This window comes from Bos taurus, chromosome 11, assembly GCF_002263795.3.
Source record: "Bos taurus isolate L1 Dominette 01449 registration number 42190680 breed Hereford chromosome 11, ARS-UCD2.0, whole genome shotgun sequence".
NCBI classification, from domain to species: Eukaryota; Metazoa; Chordata; class Mammalia; order Artiodactyla; family Bovidae; genus Bos; species Bos taurus.
The window spans coordinates 77,634,084-77,657,982 of record NC_037338.1 but is presented as its reverse complement, the minus strand read 5'-3'; the positions used below and the strand labels follow the sequence as shown (position 1 = coordinate 77,657,982).

The 23,899-nt window shown below is 41.0% G+C and overlaps 1 long non-coding RNA gene across 2 annotated transcripts in view; it reads left to right on the top strand.

Annotated features, from left to right (window-relative positions):
* LOC112448818 (uncharacterized) overlaps nucleotides 1–23,899 on the top strand; it is a 412,466-nt gene that overhangs the window by 13,221 nt on the left and 375,346 nt on the right. For both annotated transcript variants that reach the window (XR_003037249.2, XR_009496512.1), the window contains exon 2: nucleotides 13,470–13,543. This is a non-coding gene — a long non-coding RNA (uncharacterized lncRNA). The remainder of the gene's footprint in view (nucleotides 1–13,469; nucleotides 13,544–23,899) is intronic.

Sequence of the window (23,899 nt, the reverse complement as noted above, 5' to 3'; positions counted from 1 at the left end):
TTTAGTTGATCTATCCATAGGTGTGAGTGGGGTATTAAAGTCTCCCACTTTTATTGTGTTATTGTTAATTTCTCCTTTCATACTTGTTAGCATTTGTCTTACATACTGCGGTGCTCCCATGTTGGGTGCGTATATATTTATAATTGTTATATCTTCTTCTTGGATTGATCCTTTGATCATTATGTAGTGACCTTCTTTGTCTCTTTTCACAGCCTTTGTTTTAAAGTCTAATTTATCTGATACGAGTATTGTGACTCCTACTTTCTTTTGGTCCCTATTTGCATGGAAAATCTTTTTCCAGCCCTTCACTTTCAGTCTGTATGTGTCCCCTGTTTTGAGGTGGGTCTCTTGTAGACAACATATGTAGGGGTCTTGTTTTTGTATCCATTCAGCCAGTCTTTGTCTTTTGGTTGGGGCATTCAACCCATTTACGTTTAAGATAATTACTGATAAGTATGATCCCGTTGCCATTTACTTTATTGTTTTGGGTTCGAGTTTATACACCATTTTTGTGTTTCCTGTCTAGAGAATATCCTTTAGTATTTGTTGGAGAGCTGGTTTGGTGGTGCAGAATTCTCTCAGCTTTTGCTTGTCTGAAAAGCTTTTGATTTCTCCTTCATACTTAAATGAGATCCTTGCTGGGTACAATAATCTGGGCTGTAGGTTATTTTCTTTCATCATTTTAAGTATGTCTTGCCATTCCCTCCTGGCTTGAAGAGTTTCTATTGAAAGATCAGCTGTTATCCTTATGGGAATTCCCTTGTGTGTTATTTGTTGTTTTTCCCTTGCTGCTTTTAATATTTGTTCTTTGTGTTTGATCTTTGTTAATTTGATTAATATGTGTCTTGGGGTGTTTCTCCTTGGATTTATCCTGTTTGGGACTCTCTGGGTTTCTTGGACTTGGGTGATTATTTCCTTCCCCATTTTAGGGAAGTTTTCAACTATTATCTCCTCAAGTATTTTCTCATGGTCTTTCTTTTTGTCTTCTTCTTCTGGAACCCCTATGATTCGAATGTTGTAGCGTTTAATATTGTCCTGGAGGTCTCTGAGATTGTCCTCATTTCTTTTAATTCGTTTTTCTTTTATCCTCTCTGATTCATTTATTTCTACCATTCTATCTTCTAATTCACTAATCCTATCTTCTGCCTCTGTTATTCTACTATTTGTTGCCTCCAGAGTGTTTTTAATTTCATTTATTGCATTATTCATTATATATTGACTCTTTTTTATTTCTTCTAGGTCCTTGTTAAACCTTTCTTGCATCTTCTCAATCCTTGTCTGCAGGCTATTTATCTGTGATTCCATTTTAATTTCAAGATTTTGGATCAATTTCACTATCATTATTTGGAATTCTTTATCAGGTAGATTCCCTATCTCTTCCTCTTTTGTTTGGTTTGGTGGGCATTTATTCTGTTCCTTTATCTGTTGGGTATTCCTCTGTCTCTTCATCTTGTTTAAATTGCTGAGTTTGGGAGTCCTTTCTGTATTCTGGCAGTTTGTGGAGTTCTCTTTATTGTGGCGTTTCCTCGCTGTGTGTGGGTTTGTACAGGTGGCTTGTCAAGGTTTCCTGGTTAGGGAAGCTTGTGTCGGTGTTCTGATGGGTGGAGCTGTATTTCTTCTCTTTGTTCAGTCGCGCTGTGGGGAGGGAGGGAGGGATGCTGCAAACAAATGACACTGGCGTGCGCTCGCAGTGCCTCAGCCACACTGGGTCTGCCCCCGCTCACGGCGCGTGTAGCCTCCCTGCCCACACTGCTCGGGCTCTAGGTTGTTCCGCCGGGAACAATCCGAGGCTGGCCCTGGGTTGCATGCACCTTCCAGGTCCAAGCCGCTCAGGTTCAGGCACTCAGGTAGTCCTCAGAGGCGCAGACTCAGTTGGGCCTGCGTTTCGTGCTCTTCCCAGGTCTGAGCAGCTCAGGTGATGAGGTGTTTGGTGAGCGCCAATGCTGCGACTTATCGCCTCCCCGCCACTCGGTTATCTGGGTGTAAAACCGGCACACCTTCTCAGGCAGATGTTGACTGTCCAGACCCCCAATAAGTTTTAGTTAGCAAAGAAGCCAGTTTTATAGATAATGTCTCTCTGGGGCTGCGATTGCCCCCTTCCGGCTCTGGCTGCCTGTCACCGGAGGGGGAAGGTCTGCAGCCGGCTATCTCTGTTTAGTCCATTGTTCCGTGCGCGGGCTGGCGGTGTCTTAGGTTAGGGCTGGCTTTTCGCATGGTAGATATCCCACAGTCTGGTTTGCTAGCCCAAATTATTTCGCTCAGATAGTGCTCAGGGTATTCAGGCCAGATTCTTACTCTCAGCGATGCAGCCCGCGCCGCGCCTCCCTGCCCAGCCCCCGCTTGCTAATGGCGGATGCAGGTGTCTGCGCTGTTTCTCCTACATCTTCATTTATATCTATATCTATATCTCATTGTACATGTGTATATATGTATGTACATATGTGTGTGTGTATATTGAGAAACTATGTGGAATATATAGTATGTGCTCAGTTGCTCAGTCGTGTCTGACTTTTGTGACCACATGGACTGTAGCCCACCATGCTCCTCTGTGCATGGAATTTTCTAGGCAAGAATACTGGAGTGGGTTGCCATTTCCTTCTCTGGAATATATAATATATATATACACACACACAAACACACATATATATATGTGTATATATATATATACACATATATAAAGGATTGTATATATTAAATACTTATATTTATTATGTATGTATTGAATTGGCTAACATGATTATGGAGCCTGAAAAGTCCCAAGACCTTCAGTTGGCAGGCTGGAGATCTAGGAGAGCCAATGGCATCAATTCTAGTCCAAGTCTGAGTTGGAGTTTGAAGGCAGGAGGAGACTGATGTCCCAGCTTGAAGACAGATGGAGAGAGAGGGAATTCTTTCTTACTCAGTCTTTTTATTGTATTCTGGCCTTCAGCTGTTTAGACGAAGTCCACCACTTTGGGAAGGGCAATCTGTTTCATTCAGTCTACTGATTCAAATGTTAATCTCCTCCAGAATCGCCCTCATAGACATACCTAGAAATAATTGTTAACCAAATATCTGGGGACCCTCTGACTCAGTCAAGTTGACACGTAAAATACACATAAAATTTACCATCACAGGTGCTGTGTCCTGGAATGCTCCAGGGCAGGAAGAATCCCTAATTTTACAGGGTGGGTATGTGGTGTCTGTAAATACCATAGCATTAAAAAACAACTCTTGGGGTTGAACCTAAGGTATGCAGGTGGCATTCATGGCTAAACTTAACAGTATGCATTTATTTTCTGTCCAATATTTTGCATCCAAGTAGTTCTTCTTCTAGATGTCTGGGTATAATTTGTATTGAAAATAAATTTGAGTGCTGTTCTCTGTTGTGTCCAACTCTTTGCAACTCCATGGACTGTAGCCCACCAGGCTCCTCTGTTCATGGGGTTTTTCAGGCAAGAATACTGAAGTGGGTTGCCATTTCCTCCTCCAGGGGATCTTCATGACCCAGGGATTGAACGTGCATGTCTGCATCTCCTCTGTCTCCTGCGTTGCAGGCAGGTTCCTTACCTGCTGAGTCATCAGTGAAGCCCTTTTAAAAAACAGATGAATTGATATTTGAAGAAGGAATTTGGTTTCTACTATATAGTATTACTTTTTCCCAGAGCATAGACTCAGAGCTAGAAAATAGAACCAGGATCCCTAATAATCTCTTGTTGCTGTGTTTCTCACCAACTCATAGAGTTACCATTCAAAAAACCCTCAAAAAACTAAGATTGTGACATCTGATCCCATCACTTCATGGCAATTAGATGAGGAAACAATGGAAACAGAAACAGACTTTACTTTCTTGGGCTCCAAAATCACTGTAGGTAGTGACCGCAGCCATGAAATTAAAAGATGCTTGCTCCTTGGAAGAAAAGCTATGACCAACCTAGACAGTATATTAAAAAGCAGAGGTGTTACTTTGCCGACAAAGGTCCATGTAGTGAAAGCTATGGTTTTTCCAGGAGTCATGTTTGGATGTGAGAGATGAACTGTAAAGAAGGCTGAGCACTGAAGTGCTGATGCTTTTGCACTGTGGTATTGAAAAAGACTCTTGAGAGTCCTTGGGCAGCAAGGAGATCAAATCAGTCAATCCTAAAGGAAGTCAATCCAGAATATTCACTGGAAGGGCTGATGCTGAAACTGAAGCTCTAATACTTTGACTGCCTGATGTCAAGAGTTGACTCATTTGAAAAGACCCTGATGCTGGGAAAAATTGAAGGCAGGGGGAAAAGGGGATGATAGAGGATGAGATGGTTGGATGGCATCACGACTCCATGGACATGAGTTTGAGCAAGCTCTGAAAGATGATGTAGGACAGGGAAGCCTCTAGTGCTGTAGTCCATAGGGTCACAAAGAGTCGGACCTGACTGAGCAACTAAGCAACAACAACAATTTAGAGTTACCACAAGCTTTCCTTGCTCCCGTACTTCTTATGTCCCAGTTTGGAAGGTGAGGAGCCAGTATTTGTTTGGATAGATTTTGCAAGGAATAATGACTCTTGCTATATCCTCATTTGCAAGTCAGAGGTGTTATGGCCTAGGCCTAGGAAACTTTACAGGTTGGAGGACTAAGCTTAAAAAGCAAAAATTATGTGAAAAGAGGGGATTATTTTCCTTGTCTTGTCCTACCATGAATACCTCTCATAAGATGGATCTAGATGGCATGGGTGGAAAAATGGCATTTGTATAACAAGACTCTGCTGGGATGGAATAAAGGAAGCCAGAGAACCAATAGCTGTATTTTCACGAAGCAGGACATGTTTCTTGAACTTGGGTTCCCATAACCCTGGGGATATGCAAAGATAATGGAACAAATGTGGGACCTTTTTGAAGCAAAAACGATTTTATATTAATTCAAACAGATACTTCATGAGTAGAATACAAAATTCACAAATTTTTTTAAAAAAGTTCCAATATGTAAGTTCAAGGAAATTCCATGCTTGAAGTCACCTGTATGGGTTCTAACCTTTTCTCTTGGGGTATGTGTATACCCTTGTCTGTAATGAAAGAGATTTAGTTGAAAGAGTTGGAGAGCTCTGGCTAAGGCCATTTGCAGGTAGGAGGCTTGGTTTCTAGACTCAAACACTTTGTTGATTTGCTGTCTGACTCCAAGCAGTACCCCTATCCTCTATCTAAACCACCCATACAAAGATGAAATAAACTTTTATTTGTCTGGATGCTTTGGGCTGAACCAAATGGTCTCTTGAACACCTCTGAAGTTTTGGCTCTTTAATTTTCACTGGACTTGAAGATAGGGAAGAATTCTCAGAGCACTGGGAGTATGGTCCATTTTTCTATACATTCAACCAAGTTTGTGGATTTTCCTCTTTGGAATCCCCCCCAAAAAAGTAGGAACTCACCACTGAGGCAGAATGCTTCCCTTGTCTACCCCTTCATTATACACACATTTCTGTCTCATTGGAAAAGAGTGATGGCAACCACCTAGCAGGTGACAAGTTCCAGTCAGCCTGGAGAGGGTAGCTGTGGACACACACGCCTTATTAAACACAACCCATGACAGATTGAAGTGCTGTGAACACTTGCTAAATGATCTGGCAGAGACACAGATCCTTTTGCCAAGTAGAGTCTAGAAACTACAAATCTCAAATCCACTGTAGAACAGCGATATACTGAGGCCTTAGTGCTTTGGAGATTCTAAAATGGATTGTACTCCTGACAGGTTTTTCAGATATTTGCTCTGAAAATGGATCTCTTTTTAGGATTCCAAGTCATCTTTGTTTTGGGGAAATCAAATTGAGTGTAAATCCAGTAAAATGTAGGAAAAACACCTTTGGGCTGCTTGGGATAATCTATTTGTGAATGCAGCTGGCTGTTTCCCCCCGAGTTGTTGAACTCTAGGGGAACTTGAGGGGTCAGCTCTGTAGACTCTTATCTCTAGGGAAGGATAAAGATGGGACACTGACTTTCCATTTGTAGCTGTGCTAGCGAGATCTTTTACCCTAAGCAGGTGATGTGGAGTTCTCAACCCTCCCCAGAGCTCACTATTCACTGCAGTGCTGTGTTCTGGATCAAGCCATTATACAGTACTGGTCCCAACTCCAGGCATTGCCACTGTGACCCAAGGACACTGCCTTTGTTTGACTGAAAGCCTCTGCATTTATTTACTTGACTCATTGGAAAACACCCTGATGCTGGGAAAGATTGAAGGCAAAGGCAGAAGAGGGTGATATACCAACTCAGTGGCCATAAATCTGAGCAAACTCTAGGAGATAGTGGAGAATAGGGAAGCCTGGCTTGCTGCAGTCCATGGGGTCACAAAAAGTCAGACAACTTAGTGACTGATCAACAACAAATATTCAATAAACATTTTGAACACCTATGATGGGTTTTTGAAAACCTAATTCTTCCCTTTTACTCCTAAAGTGCATTTAACATACTATTAGCATCTAGTGGTTTGAGGGCCAGGAGATGTTCAGATGCCTGATACCCTACTACATGTCACCCTATGACACACAATATTTCCCTTATAGTGGCACTTGGCACCCCACTCCAGTACTCTTGCCTGGAAAATCCCATGGACGGAGGAGCCTGATAGGCTGCAGTCCATGGGGTCACTAAGAGTTGGACACGACTGAGTGACTTCACTTTGACTTTTCACTTTCATGCATTGGAGGAGGAAATGGCAACCCACTCCAGTGCTCTTGCCTGGAGAATCCCAGGGATGGGGGAGCCTGGTGGGCTGCCGTCTCTGGGGTCGCACAGAGTCGGACACAACTGAAGCGACTTAGCAGCAGCAGCAGCGCTTGTCCTACTGCATTGCAGCTTCTTATTTACTTACCTGTCACCCTGCTAGACTGGCAGCTCTGTGAGGACAGTGATGGGGGTGTCCCTTCTTTTTTGTTGCACCCCTAAAGCTTACATACATTTCTCCTACCTAATAAGCATCCAACAAAGACTCATTGATTAAAAGAAATACTTTATTCCCTTTGACTTTATGATAAATTCCAGCAGAAGTAATGCAGGATTCTCCAATGATACTCACACCTTTCCCCTTGACTCCCCGCAGTATTTTAGACTCTGTAAGTTAGAGGGCTGGGATCAAATTAGATCCACTGAGAATGTGTATTTGGCTACTACCTAGAATGATATCTGATTCAGTGAACTAATTTCACTCCAAATGACAGATAGGAAGCAGATACAAGTTAGAAATGTGTTGTTTTGAGCCTCAGTAAATAATAATACAAAGGCTTTAATATTTTAGTGAAATAACACCATTTCCAAGAAAGTTAGAGTCATTAATCAAATTCTAGACTAAAAGCCAAATAATTTTTTGTGCTTTCTTTTTCCTTTTCATACTTTTCATTCAGATTATACTAGATTTGGTAAGATGAGAAGAAATAATAAACATTCAAAACAACAATTTCATTCTAATAAATTCTTGCTTAGGCTTGAGGTTTATTGCAGGGTGGTATTGTATCATCATCTTCCTGTGAAATATGGAAATGCATGGTCAAAACAACCAGCTTTGCCTTTAGCAAATTCTTGTGGCCTTATGAAAATACAAGCAATGCAGTTTAGACTGTTTTGTCTATAAATACTGACTAGTTAGAAGCAAAATATTTGTCACATACATTTTAATGTGTAATTCACTGACAATTGTGATTGTTTGAAAGCTCAGCTGAATTTGGGGAAATAATGGAAATTGTGGGCCTTGAGAAAACATTTTTGAACCATACCACACTGGTATAATGATTAAAACCTTTTCTCTTTTTCTCTATGCTCAAGACCTAATGGATACAAATTGAATAGATGTTTTCCCAACTTAAAGACTATTGTTTCATTGAGAAACACACATATAAACCTGGAATTACAGTACCCTGTGCTCTGAGAGAATTTTAGGCAGAATATTGAGGGAGCACAGGGGAGAGAATGAGACTCATGTAAGAGCTGACATCTGAGCTAAGTCTTCAAAGCTGAGTTGGAAGTCTCCAGGCAAAGAGAAGAGGACAGGATCCTTTTAAGCAGAAAGCAAAAAAAATGTGCAGACATGAAGGTATCAAAGAGCTTGGTGTACTGAGGAATGTCCAGGAGTGTGTTGTGGCTAAAGAGGAGGCATGAGCTCATGAAAATATGAAAAATTCAGTTTACAAGAGGGATGAAGGAGGAGGTGAGAGAGGTGGTTTGCTCTGAGCCATGAAGGCGTCTGGGTGTTAGGGTCAGGAGTGAAGAGCACAGACGATAAGAACAAAGGGAGCGTTGGGAGAGCATTATGTGGAGACAGCACTGCTAAGAAGTTGAAATTCTAATTCAGATAACAAGACCTGTTATAACCTAAAGTAGTGTTTGTGAAAACCAGTTTTATTAGAACTAGGGGCCAGGAAAGCCTTTCTGGGGGAGTCTGTACCTGAAGCATCAACAGGCTCAAGGATGGAATAAACTATTCCAGGAAGAGTTGCAGAAAGTGATGAGTTAGGGAGGAGAAAAGAGAGGAAAAAGGAAGGGAGGAGAGGGAACGTAAGGAATGAGAAGAAAAGGGAGGGAAGGAGAGGAGAGGGGAGGAGAGAAGAAAAGATGGGAGAGGTAAAGGAATAGGGGAGGAGGAGATGCATGCCAGAACTGAAAGTCCTTGAGTATGGCAGTTGGATGGGAGCAGAAATTAGTCAAGGAGAGTTAGAGGAGAGGACTTTTGAGATAAAAGTCATGGCTCCATTAAGCAGGCCCTTGTAAGCAAGCTCAGGATAGGGGAACTGCTGATGTATTGAAAGCAGGGAGGTGTTGTGATCAGATTTGCAGTTAAGAAAGATCTAGAGAGTGAGTATTTCTGCTTTATTGACTATGTCAAAGCCTTTGACTGTGTGGATCACAATAAACTGTGGAAAATTCTGAAAGAGATGGGAATACCAGATCACCTGACCTACCTCTTGAGAAACCTATATGTAGGTCAAGAAGCAGCAGTTAGAACTGGACAAGGAACAACAGACTGGTTTCAAATAGGAAAAGGAGTACGTCAAGGCTGTATACTGTCACAGTGCTTATTTAACTTATATGCAGAGTACATCATGAGAAACGCTGGGCTGGAAGAAGCACAAGCTGGAATCAAGATTGCCAGGAGAAATATCAATAACCTCAAATATGCAGATGACACCACCCTTATGGCAGAAAATGAAGAGGAACTAAAAAGCCTCTTGATGAAAGTGAAAGAGGAGGGTGAAAAAGTTGGCTTAAAGCTCAACATTCAGAAGACGAAGATCATGGCATCCAGTCCCATCACTTCATGGGAAGTAGAGGGGGAAACAGTGGAAACAGTGTCAGACTTTATTTTTTGGGGCTCCAAAATCACTGCAGATGGTGATTGCAGCCATGATATTAAAAGACGCTTACTCCTTGGAAGGAAAGTTCTGACCAACGTAGATAGCATATTGAAAAGCAGAGACATTACTTTGCCAACAAAGGTCCATCTAATCAAGGCTATGGTTTTTCCAGTGGTCATGTATGGATGTGAGAGTTGGACTGAGAAGAAAGCTGAGTGCTGAAGAATTGATGCTTTTGAACTGTGGTGTTGGAGAAGACTCTTGAGAGTCCCTTGGACTGCAAGGAGATCCAACCAGTCCATCCTAAAGGAGATCAGTCCTAGGTGTTCATTGGAAGGACTGATATTGAAGCTGAAACTCCAATACTTTGGCCACCTCATGCGAAGAGTTGACTCATTGGAAAAGACCCTGATGCTGGGAAGGATTAGGGGCAGGAGGAGAAGGGGATGACAGAGGATAAGATGGCTTGATGTCATCACCGACTCGATGGACATAAGTTTGGGTAAACTCCGGGAGATGGTGATGGACAGGGAGGCCTGGCGTGCTGCGATTCATGGGGTTGCAAAGAGTCGGATACGACTGAGCATCTGAACTGAACTGAAGTGAGAGAGCTACTGGAGAAGCTATGGGATAAATCAGCTGTTTCAGTAGTTTAGAAAAGAGGTGATGGTAGCCCAGACTATAATATTTTTTGGCAAGACAGTCGAGGACATTGTTAAGAAAAGAACAAAATGAGACCATGGAATTTAAACTCTACAAGGAATTAACTGAAGATGAAAGGCCATAGAGAGTAAGATGTGCTGGTGGGAAAACACTGAGAAGCTCTCTGGGATTGAAGATTGGCTCCGGGAGGTGTTGGAGGGATCGCTGCAAGGGAGTGTTGGGCTCAGAGGGCAGTATCGAACATATTTCTTATTTTTTAAGTGGAGTGGGTTCCTGGCAATCATAAACTGCTTATGATGGAGATGGGGAAGAGAAATGGGGAAGGAGCCCAGGGGAGGGGACATGCACTGAGTGAGCGCACGGTTGGAAGTCCATCCACCTGGGCCTGGGAAATGCCTGGGTAGAGAAGGGAACTGTGGACCGACTGCTAGTGTCTATGGACTAAGACACGATATGGGGATGGATAGATGATGATGGATGAGGGACAGAAAAGGACCCAGAGACAGAATGCCACAGATCTAGAAGGAGCAGTGGGTTTCTGCAAGAAAACAGTGGAGAAATAGTCCAGAAGTAGAATTGAATAGCTAGCAAAGGATGTGCAAGAATGATTGGTTTCAAAACGGGAGGGAGGCAGACGTGATTCCTCAAGAAAAAGCCACATTTTACATAAGGCAGGAAGGTAAAAGGGGCTGTTGTTGAAGAGGCCTAGATCTTGTGGACCTGGATTGAGGTTCTGGAGAACACAGAGTTAGGAAAGAAAGGGGGAGACTGGGTAACTAAAGGGGGAGACTGGTAGATTTGAGATATGTGGGTTTTGATGGCTGTAAGGTTTCTAAAACTGCTACAAGGAGAGAGTTGCTAAAGCTTTTGGAGAGGATTAGCTGTGCATACTTTTATTAAATGTGAAAATAAGAGGCTACCAGTTTCGCTAAGTAGATTTTGTATATTTAGAACTGGAGGCATCTCTTTGTGGTGCTGGGTTGGCCTTTTCAAAGATCAAGGATGCAAACCCATTGAGCATCTCTGTGGATCTGTGTCCTGGGCACAAGCTGTCGGCTGTATTATTGACCCCTCAAATCGGGGTATAATGATGCTGTGTCTAGATACTGTGTTGTAGTAGCCAGGAAGACTCACCTTGAAAATATTTTTATCTCCAAATCTTTTTCCAAGATTTCCTCAGCAAAGAAATGTTTTCTCTTTTCGTGTATTTAAAGGAATAAACTCTAACCTTGAGGGAAGATAGAATCAAATATCTGGCAACATTTATCATAAATAATGAATGAAAAAACATTAAAAAATTAATTGAGAAAAATTAAGTATCAGTGTAGAACTTGTGCAAACTGGCTCATGGGAGTTGTAGTAGGTTTGCCTCACTGATGAGCTGCCTGTGTGAAATCCTTCTCCCAAGGCACTTACCAGGCGCTGTGTAGGTTCTCCCTGTATCGGTAGCTCCTGTTTTCCTCCTCTGGTCCCTCAGTGAGTGTCCCCCAAACCTCAACTCTCAAGTTTGTAAGCTCTTTCTAAGTTTTGTCTTTCAGGCTTTCAATGTCTGTTTCCAAACTGATATAACACATTCTTTTCTCTGACCCACAATCTAGACTCTTACTATGAGAGACAAACCTATAGAGCACCTTTCCTGAAATGTACAGCTTTTGCCATCTCAGCAAACTCATTGGGAATCTCAACTCATTACGTGTCTTCCCAAAGTCTCATTCTCTTTCAAGGGTGCTATTATCATCCTAAACATCAGGTCCCAAATCTTTCTCTTTCTCATGAAGATTGTTTCTAGATCACATCAGTTCTTTCCTTGCAATTCTTTGTTGTTTTATCCTTTTCACTCCTCTTTTGATTTCACTGTCATGTGACCAGTCTCTGATTACTTTTCCTCAGTCTCAAGTCTATCCTGATCTCAAATGCCAGTCTTCTCAAAGCACTGATTTTGTCCCTATTCCTTTAAAAAAGAAACAACAAAAACAAAACCCATGGAATAGTCTCTGTATCTCTCTCTCTCTACTGTCTCAATCCTGCATTCTAAGGGGCAGCTCCATTTTCACCTCCTCTAGGAAGCAACAATTTCCACCCAAAACACCATCTCTCCATTTTGACATCTGCTCCAAAGAATCCAGCCTGTGAAGACTGATACTGGGAGTGGGCCAGGAAAGCAGGTGCTAAGATGAGGTTTTCCATCACAAGCCACCAGGCTGCAATAAAGACCCAATCATTGGTGCACAGAGAGCCCTTGGCCAAAGGTATCCCTCCAACCTGTTAACATTTTCACTAGTGCTGAAATGAGATGGTGAACTGGTGGAAGGGAATGTGCTAGCATGCAGGATTTAACAGGGTCTTTTGAGATCAGCATATGAGATGAAAGCACGCATGTGTGCATGCTAAGTTGCTTCTGTCGTGTCTAACTCTGCAACCCTATGGACTGTAGCCTGCCAGGCTCCTCTGTCTATGAGATTCTCCAGGCAAGAATACTGGAGTGGGTTGCCATGCCCTTCTCCAGTGAGATGTATAAATATTCTCTGTTAGTGTAATAGGATTAGATGGCTATTGTCAAATGCCACTGATGCTTTATAGAAAGATAATGATCAGCTGAAGATAAGTAAAGGCAATAAAAAGCCAAATAGGAAAGCTCGAGGGCATCTTTGGTTGCATGTAAAGAAACTCTTATTTTCAAAACTAATAGCTGAGCTAAATGCCCAAACATGGCAGGTCTATTATGTTAAAGTGCACTCAGAACCAAGGTGATTGCCTGAAGAGGTGGCTAAGTCTCTAGGAAGAAGGACCATGTAGCATCATGGCATACATGCTCAGTAACTTATTTCCCCAATCTTTCTCTAAAGAGATCTAAGGTCATTTACATGTGTACCTACGGGGAAGGAGGAATACCAAGACTTTCAAAGGACTGGTCTGTACAGGATTTGAGTTCTTATTGATTCCCAGAGACCTAAATCATATGGTCCTTCTGTTAGAATAGGGGCATGTGGTGTCCTCTGGTGTTCATTTTCCCATCTTCAAATAGACAATTGTTTTGACATAGTTGGCAGTTGGTACTGCTAACATATTGGGGTCAAAGCTACCATAGAGAAGACCTCTGACCTACCCCTCAGCCCTCTACACCCCTGCAGTCAAGATAGTGAATCAAGCTCCATATTTCATTCTAGAGGGTATGGTTGAGATTTGCATTCTACTTAGAGCTTCTAAGGGATGCAGGTGGTGGTCCTTATCGTATTTCCATTTAATTCATGAGTCTAGTTGCAAAAACTGTATGGAGCTTGGAGAATGATGGTAGATTACTGCAAGGTCAGCAAAGCATAGCCACAATCACAGCTGCCTTGCCAGATGTGTTCTCTTTGCTAGAGCAGATTAATATAGACTTAGGTAAATGGTGTGGAGCTATTGATTTGGTGACAGACTCTCTTGTATCCCTATCACAGGGTTCAGAAATAGCTCACATTTGCATGATATGTAATGGATAACTGCATGCATTTATAATATTTTTCAGGGTCATGCCAACTTTCCTGATCTTTATCACAATGTGGGCTGAGGAGCTCTAGACAATGCTGTCCAATATAAAATGTAAGTCACACAAATAATTTGCATTTTCAAAGAGTCACATTAAAAGGTGAAAGGAAACAGGTGAATTAGTTTTAATAGTAGTTTTATTTGACCCAATATCTCAGTGCATGAATATGAAAATTTGGTGAGATTTATTTGTAAGAAGATTTTTGTACTTCTGATGTGTTTTGTACATAAAGCGTATCTCATGGCAGATGTTATGTTTTATGGGATATACTTATCTCATAAAATTTGCAGTTGAAAACATAGATTCTTGTGAATAAGTTGTTCCAAACATACTTAAAAGTTGTCCAACTTAATCAACTATCAAAAGGAATAATTTGCCTTTAATATATATATCCACAATGATAAGACTGGTTTATTCTTTTTAAAGAATTGGGTTGACTTTAAAGCAAATGTGTATCAGTTTCATAAATATGATTGTTGTGCAGGCTAAGTTGCTTTAGTTGTATCTGACTCTGTGCGACCCCATGGACTGTAGCCCACCAGACTCCTCTGTCCATGGGATTCTCCAGACAAGAATACTGGAGTGAGTTACCATGCCTTTCTCCAGGGGATCTTCCTGACCCAGGGATTGAACCTGCATCTCTTACATCTCCTGCCTTGGCAGGCAGGTTCTTTACCATTTGTACCACCTGGGAAGCCCAAATATGATTGTTAAGATGAAGTAAATTATTCTGTCAACTCATTATTATTAAAACTTAATTCAAAAAGTACATAAATTGAAAAACAACTCTAAATTTATTAATATCAGAAAGTGTTCTTAGGAGTTTTTTTTTATAGTTTTGCAAACAATTTAGATAACTGTCAATTACAATGAAAAATTTCATATTGGTTCATATTAGAAAAATATGTAAAATCATTTTTATTGATTTGTATTACAAAAATTTTCAATTGCAACATAAATTTGTATACAAGTTCAGATAGGTCACAAACTTCTTCAGACCTTTAAAGTTACTTGATTCATATGGAGTAAATATCATTGAGAAAGTGTAATTGCACTGCTATTTTTTGCCATTGATTATTGGATATTTGGCATACATTCCTTTTCTCTCAAGGAGTTTAGCTTTATTAGTATTGGCATTTATAATTCTTGAAATCTTTGTAGACTTTTTCCATGACTTAACCAATGAGCATAAGATCACTAAATTTATTGTCTTCTACTTTCTTTAAAAGTTTAATAAACGGGCATTGATTTTTTGTTGTGTGTGTGTGCTGCACACTTTTAACAGCTATATTAGTAGTAAGTTTCCTGAAGTGTGCTCCAGAAAACTAAACACAAATATCTCCAATATGTGTCATACAGTGGAATAAATCTTCAGGGAAATATCAGTGTCTTGTTTTAAAATTCCAGTAAATCCAGTTCTGACTTAACATAGTTGGAGTACTACTCATTGTCTTAGAAACTAATTCTTCATATCTCAATAAACATTTCATTTGAGAGGTGTAAAACATTTAAAAATATCTATGCCATGAGTCTGATATTTTAGGTTGCAAATTGATATGTGTTTACAAGTTGAAAAGAAAATTGAGACAAAATATATGAAAGTATTAATTGGACTATGTCTCTTGATACTGTGTGGCCTGTCTAAAGCTAATGAAAAGTACTTATATTTTTCAAATTTTGAATCAGCTAATTTTTGATACTGTTGGGAAAGTTGATTATTCTAGTGATAATTGGTTGTTTAATTGAACATCTTTCACTTTTTATAGAATACATTTTTAAATATTTTTCTTACTATTTTATAACAAACTTTCTATAATTGGACAGGGGTGAATAGAAACAGATGGAAAGGTTAGGACCAAAGAATTCTCGGTTAATGATATATAGATGGTCCAATGGGAATTGTCATGAAATTCCCATTTGAAATTGCGTGAAGTTTGTTTAGTGCACATTAATACCCGCAAGAGAGCATCCAGCACAGAAGAGACACAAAACAACCAAGTGGGCAGAATCACTCAGCCCGTTGACAGCAGCTGGCTTCTGTCATCAGCCATCTTGATAATGGCATGATGGACACATGAAGAGTAGTGGCTGTGGCCAAGATGGAGGATATGCATGGGTTCAGTAGCATAGGTTCTGACCTCCCAAGACTGATCTGTCTATTGTGCTTCCAGCTGTCCATCCTGCCAGCAACAGAGACCAGTGCTGACCATCCAGATGAACACTGTTCCTTGAAAATATCAAGTGGTCATTTGATGGCAATATGACAGCATTGGGTGCCTTTCATTTTAAGAGGCTTTTCCAGGAATAGGCACGTGTAACTTTCTACCTACGGAGTCTTCAGCCGGCACCACTGTTCACCAGTTTATATAATCTTAGATAAGAGAGAGAGGCACAGAGAGAGAGGCAGCGGGTAGGGGTAAATCCTAAGCCAGGAAGAGGGGGAGAAAGAGAGGAAGATAAATACTGAGAATTCTGCATTCCCAGAATTGAAAGGAGTTCAGATAGATACCTAGAGAATCAGAAAAGGATTTGGCACAAGGAAGTCGGGAGATGAAACTGGAGAGGTAATCATCAGGTAAGTCATGAGAAGCCTTTGTTAGCCATACTAAGAAGTTTGAACCATATGACTATAGGTAACCAACAAAGGGTTTTAACAAGGCAGGTGGCATGATCAGGTTTGCCATGAACTTATTATCTTGGACTTCGCTTCTTACCTTATTTGATAAGAAGAGGAGGAATGTGAAGTTTTGCACAAAATATGTGAGCCAGGCCTCTGTCCTATTTATCAGAGAAGAAAACCCTCTCATTATTATAATGAGACAATTGTGAGGATTATATTTTTTTCAAGTAACATAAACATACAAATGGAAATGGGGGTGTCTTTGCCTGCTCATATTTGTAAAAGCTAAGCAGCAAATATAGAAATGCTCAAAGAGCATGTTTGAATACATCTCTTTGTAAAACATGACAGAAAGGAGTGATTATTTAAATTGGACAGGACTTTGCATTCCTGGCTCCTTGGTGGCAATGCCTTTTGTCTGAACTCTCTTACTAGAAAAATGTCACAAAGGATAAAAAATGAGTCCAATAAGTTTTATTCAATTTCAGAGTCTATTATATATTCTGTTTTACACAAAGCATATAATTTTAAATTTCATAGATAGGCACACCGAACATACACTTGGTAGATATACAGCTATTTGTACGGGTGAAATTGAAACCCTCCAGGGAGGGTACATTAATAATTCCTTACTTGTAAGACAGAACAGCCATCTCACATTCCAAACAAAGCCCAGCCAGCACAAAAGTGATTCATGGTCATTTATAAAAACTGATTACCAATCACCAGATCTTAAAGCCATGGCAACATTTATTTTTCCAGACTCATAAACAATAAAGCTCCCTTTTGTTTAACACATGAGGGACCTCTTTTCCATGGAGGAGTTAGTAAATGCAAAAGCTAATTTTCCATGTCTGACAGCATGCATTAAAGCTGAGGAATACGTGCATGATAAATATATATTTCAGTAGAAAGAAAATATTAATGTGTATGTATTTATATAGAGTTTTCTTTCACTGAGCTGTCGATCCAACAGGCAAAAAGACCCAGAAGCTGACTGCTTTGTTTCAGTGCCCCAAAGACAAAATTTTTCCTGACAGGACTGTTTAAAAATATTCACTTCATTAATCCTAGATAAAATTGATATCCGTATTTGGCTTAAATGTTTCTTCTGAGCATGATATTAAAACAACAGATTATTTTTTTCATAGTGAGAAAGAAGAGATAATAATAATTCCAAATTTGTAGCTTAATTTCAATGCATGGTAAAGACATTAGACAAATCATGCATCACTTTTTGATCACCCAGAAACCCCAAGAACAGCACGACTCTCGGACTCACACATCCTGCAGGGCCCCTTTCCCCTGTTTCCGTGGTTGAACGACAGGCCAGGTAGGTAAGTGGATGTAATAAGGTCCTTTCTCTGCTTGGCCTTCACTTGTTCTGTCAGTGTCTATTTCATCCTCCAGTGAGACAGTACTTCTCCAAGGTCAACTGGAGAGCCTGGAAGTGTGTTCACCCATCATGTAGTCAAAAGTGCTCGTGGAGGGAGGTAAAGTCCAAAACTCAGTGAAGTGATAGAAGGCAGGAAGACGGGGGAACGCAGATCTTTGTTGATTCCCCATGCTTGGTCTTGTGTTTGAAAGTGCTCAATTGCTCCCCTGTGTCCAACTCTTTGTGACCCCATTGCCTGTAGCCCGCCAGACTCCTCTGTCCATGGAATTTTCCAGGCAAAAATACTGGAATGGGTTGCCATTTCCTATTCCAGGGGATCTTCCTGACCCGGGTATCGAACCTGTGTCCCTTGCATTGGCAGGCAAATTATATTTACCACTGCACCACCTTGCATTTGGAAGAAATCCTTAAAACATTTTAATTCAGAGTGAGCTTAAGAAGTTTAAGCATAATTAGTCCTAAATCAGGTGATATTTTGGGCCACATTCAATGGTAATATGGCCAGAGCTGAGCTACAGTTAGAGTCTTGTTGACAGAAGTCCACCAGTATCTTGGGTGCCAATATCATGAATGAATAATTTTGCACTTTAGGGAACTTGGCTTCTCCTGCTAAAACTCTTGAGTCCTTTGGAGCACTAGCCTTGGTCCCTCTAGAGCCCTGGGGCTGTCATGACTGAGTTTGTGTTAATGGGATTAACCCTTTGTCTAGAGTCTATGGGCTCCTGCTTTGTTACATCTCTTTCTTGTCCTTCAGCCAGGTTCTGCCTGTTGAAGTGGTCCTGGGCTCAAGCCTCATTTTCTTCTGTAATCCAGAGGAAAATCTCTAGGTTGATCTCTTCTTGTTGGAGATCTTGACTGGTGGTGTCATTAATGGTACACTGACTACCTTAGTCAAAAATGGCTGGGTTCCTGCCATCTTGTGTGCTTACCATAATATTTTCTGGTTTAATGTGAAAGGAGGTTTACTTGTGGAGGCAAAGGTAGTTCAAAAATTCATTCCAGTTCTCGCCATAAGAACAGTCTTTAATTCCTGTTCTGCACCAAATATATAATTCCTCCTGGTCTGTTCTAAGCTATGTAAGCAGATAATTTCCAGTTTTTCAATGGCATTTTTAATAGTTGCTTTCTGGAATTCAGCTTTCAAGGGATTTCCTGATAAGAGCTATGTAATCAGGATAGAATCTCTTATTAAAAGGACTTTCCTTTTCCAAAGCTTGAAAAAAGTCTGTTTCTCTCTTCTCAAATTATCAGGCTATCTATCAATAATTGAAGGTGAGATCGAAACTATGACCTTGGCAGGTGCTGCAGAGGATTTGCTGAAGTTGTTCAATAGTATGAGTTATTTTTTTAGATTATGTGTTTTTGAAGTGTTTTAAAAGTAAACTTCTTTTCACACTCTTCAGGATCCTGGAAACAGGTTCATATATTCAACAAACATTTCATTTATTACTATGACTGTAGAGGAAGAGCGCAAATTGAGAAAGTTTCCAGCTGCCCTTCCACGTTGACTCTCTTTGGTACATAGTGGTAGAGAAGTCCATCCTTGGCCGAGTTACCATAGTGTCTCCCAGTTCTATTCTTATCCCTTTGTAAATGATGCACCTGGCTAGTGTACATGGACCTTCACCTGAATGATTGGGTTGTTGTTGTTCAGTCGTTAAGTCACAGCCAACTCTTTGCAACCCCATGGACTGCAGCACACCAGGCTTCCCTGTCCTTCACCATCTCCTGCAGTTTGCTCAAACCCATGTTCATTGAGTCAATGATGCCATCCAACCATCTCATCCTCTGCCACTCCCTTCTCCTCCTGCCCTCAGTCTTTCCCAGCATCAGGGGCTTTTCCAGTGAGTGGGTTCTTCACATCAGGTGGCCAAAATGTTGGAGTTTCAACTTCAGCATCAGTCCTTCCAATGAATATTCAGGATTGATTTCCTTTAGGATTGACTGTTTTGATCTCCTTGAAGTCCAAGGGACTCTCAAGAGTCTTCTCCACCACCACTGTTCAAAAGCTTCAACTGTTTGGCCCCTAGCCTTCTTTATGGTCTGACTCTCACATCTATACATGACTATGGGGAATGTACTAAAACACAAATTTCAGATTCTAAGCCAGATATACAGTAAGTATCTAAATAGAAGGCTTGGAATGTGTGCTTTAACACCTTTCCTAGGTGATTCTTATGGAAATTTAATTGTGAGAATCACTGCGTCAAAATCTGTGGCTAGAATCTTGCCTCCCTAACTTAATAATGAGCTTGGACTATCTATTTAACCTCTCAGTGCCTCTGTTTCCTCATCTGTAAAGTTATCAGCTAACAATAACAAGCTAATGAATGGGAGAGCTCTTTGAATATTGTGAAATGGTATACATATTTTTCAATATTGCTCATATATTTAGATGCATATAGATGTAGCTGAAAAAATAAAATAGAAAATACTTAGTAAGCATCTATCAGGGCAAAGAAAGTCCTATGCCAGATGTTTAGAGGGTGTAAAAAATAAATATGACATTGTTCCTGCCTGCAGAGAACGTATTGTCCCTTTAGGGTGACTGTTGCATGCCCTGTGCTTTCCTTATCCAGCTTTCTGCATGCCAAATGAAGTCAGACAGCAAAGGTGAATGTGATTAAGCTTGAAAATAAGTCCAGGCAGCTAATCCTCTATAGAAGTGATTCAAACTATACAGAAGGATAGTTTGTCTTCTTGCTGCCTGTCTCTGAGCTCCTCAACCCTACCTTCCCTTATCTTCAAATGCTGGCCTCTTTCTGAGGATCTGCATACTGCCTTGCTTCCAGTCCTGCTCCAGTGCTTTCTCTGTTGTCTGTTCTTTCTGAATTTTCCTTCTATGAGGCCTCCTCCTAACCCCCTGCTCAGTTATTCTCTTTAACCTCAGGAAGAAGAATCACCTTCATTATGCCACAGAGTGTGGAATAGGAAAGAAGGAAGAGCTGGCATAATTCAAGCCGAATGGATTTTTTTAAAAATCACATCCACTTGGCATCTAGAAGCACAACACTTAACAGCTCTGCATACATTTTGGTTCCTCTGATGGCAGCATCTCTGTAGACAATGCTGCACTTGGTGCATAGTAGGAACATCAGAAAAGCTTCTGGAAAATGGATGTCTTTACTTACTATATATAGTTTTCTGGGTGAAAACAGTGAAATCAATCCTAGTTCTTTCCATATCCAGAGGCTAAAGATAGCACTCTGTTTCTTTTAAAAAACTGTTCTGGATGATGGAGGTACACAGAGTGTTGATCTACGGCCATCCTATCAAGCTGCAACATGGCAGTGTTAATATGACAGTGTAGGAAAGGTGAATACTGGCTGTACTGGGGGAAAATGCTTGTCTGATCTCTCTCTCTCAAGTGTAAGGAAATCAATTCAGTACCTTGGAAAAAAAAGGAAGCAGCAACAACAAAAATCCACACACACACGCACACACACACACAAATTCCACACAAAAAAACAAAAAAACCATCACGTTCTTCAGGGAGAATGTCTCTGTGCTAAGTTAACCATTGTGTTCTGTTGGCGTCCTGCTGCATAAGGCCACTTTGCTGCAAAAGCGCAACTAGCTGTGATAGGGTATAAGCCTACTCTGACCCATACAGATGGCCTTAGTTATTGTATCTTTTGGACAATTCCACTACCTCTTGCAAAATGAAGGTAAGATGTTCCTTCTAGTTTCTGGGGGTTGGGGTCCCCAGGATGCTTGAGTAAGGGAAGAAGAGAGCATCAGGAAGTAGTAGCTGTAAGTCATGTTGTGAAAGGGAGATAGAAATCATCAAATGTAGACATAAAACCCCAAAAGAGCAGCTGTCTGTGGCTATTTATTGCATAAACAGTCTGAAACCTTTCAGTCTTCCTCCTACATTATAACAGGGCTCATTAAAAAAAACAGTCAATTTGGTGATTACAAATCATCAAAGAAAAGTTGGATTATTTTAGTAGAGATGGAAGCGAAGGTGTCCCAAGTTGTGAAAATTTTTCCATTTAAAATAGATATAAAATGGAGTGTGTGTGTGTGTTGCTTAGTTAAGTCCAACTCTTTGCAACCCACCAGGCCCCTCTGTCCATGGGATTCTCCAGGCAAGAACACTGGAGTGGGTTGCCATTTCCTTCTCCAAAAGAACTATAGAAAGAAAGAAAGTGAAGTCGCTCAATCATGTCAGACTCTTTGCGACCCCATAGACTGTAGCCCACCAGCCTCCTCCATCCATGGAATTTTCCAGGCAAGAGTACTGGAGTGGGTTGCCATTTTCTTCTGCAATAAAGTGGAGATGCAGTCTTTTTGTTTTTTTTTTTACTGTATGATGGTAAACTTAAATGGGGACTGTTACATCCCCAGAGAATATAATCAATTAGGAATTAAGTTAATTGAACAGCTACTGCTTACCTCTTCTGTGTCAGGCCCATAGAAGCATTAAGACATAGTCCCTTTCCTCAAGGTGCTTGTCATTTTTAGTGCATTGTCCCAGTGAAAATCATTTGCACAGAAGTTGGGTGTTGATTGTTTCTCCTAGAGCCCTGATGGGCCTTTTGGTAATTCTTGCTTTCTTCTTCACTCAAAGGATTGACTGCCTTGGCACCTGCAGTCATTGCTGATATTCCATGATCCTGATTATCAGAGCTGTAAAAAATGAACTCCACCCTGAGACCCAGAGAAGGATTGGAAAGGATACCAGAATCATCCCCTACGTAGTTAGAAAGGTTACATCAGGAGCATTGTCTCCCAGATCCAGCATCAATTCAAGAAGCTCCAAGGAGAATCTTTAACAGGCTGGAGGCAACATGTGGTGTGGAGAGAGCTGACCTGGTAGGGGATGCCTGGCTGTCAGTCATGCCTCCAAAGCCACAGGTTTGGGCGAGATCCTTTTGGGACCTCAGTTTTCCCATCTGAAAAACAGGAAGCCTGAACTCACAACTTCTGTGAGCAAGCTTCTTTCTGGCCATTTCCTCTTGCTGTGCTATTATAATCTATAGCTGGGTCTGTCTCACTGCCATCTGTGTTAAGCCCAGTGAAGCGGTGAATACATAGCACAAGCTCTGTATGTGATCATAAGGTGGACTCCTTGCTTGCTGAAGCTCCTGTGTACTCAGCATCCCCCGTTTAAAATGGCTTGAGAGGCAATGCCCCCTGAGTTCTGTGTCTCTGACTGTATGATTCTCACATTCTGTGCAGCAAACGTCGGTGAGAAAGGGGAAGCATTGAGAAGCCATGTCCATTCTTATTATCTCTGACCTTGAGTGTACCCTTGATACTGCTTGTTGACTGATTGGCAGCAGTTTCAAAGATTCGTTGGCCAAGATCCAGTTGACATTATTGTCAAGTCTTCCTGTCTGAATTAGCCTTTATATACTCTTATAGAACACATACTACCTAAATTGAGAAATTGGAACTCATTAAAGATTTTATTGATTCCCAACCATGTCTTTGAAACAAAGAAATGACTGAATAAATAGTCTTTAATTCATTTAATTTTTACTTGTTCAGGCTGGATATCTTAGGATACCCTCCCCACCCCCCATCTCCCCTCTACCTTAGGCTAGGCCTAACAATGGCACCCCACTCCAGTACTCTTGCCTGGAAAATCCCATGGACGGAGGAGCCTGGAAGGCTGCAGTCCATGAGGTCGCTGAGAGTTGGACAGGACTGAGCGACTTCACTTTCACTTTCACTTTTCACTTTTCACTTTCCTGCATTGGAGAAGGAAATGGCAACCCACTCCAGTGTTCTTGCCTGGAGAATCCGAGGGACGGGGGAGCCTGGTGGGCTGCCGTCTATGGGGTCACACAGAGTCGGACACGACTGAAGTGACTTAGCAGCAGCAGCAGCAACATCTTATCAGTAACTAAGGCTATCAGTGTTTCTGCATAATGTTCTTCCTCTCTGTGTCTACCCCCCCACCTGAATTTAGGAGCATATCACGGCTTATCTTGACTACTACAACATCTAACAAAATTGTTGCCATGCCTCATCTTTTAACATTCTAAAATCCCATTCATTATATGTGTGTGTTTATATTAACTTCATAAATCTTAAGCCGTGGTCATAGTTTTCCCTTATTCAAAAACTTCAGTGTTTTTTGTTGATCCAGAATGAAGTCTGAATCCCCCAGTCTCGCATTTACATTTCCCTCCAGCTCCTCCAGTTCTTCATCCTCATCCTAGTATGTTCCAACACAGAACTGAGACCCCGTCTTCACTAATTTCTTCAGTGAACCTCCGGAGAGCTTTATTTTCCTTCCATTACACATGTGTGTATGTCTTAAAACCTTTCCAATATGCTGTGAGCTCTTTAGGGGCAATATTCATGCCAGTTCACAAGGTCTTCCGCACAGCAGCTAGCCCAGAGTACAAAACAGACTGCTTTTTTTTTTTTTTCACATTG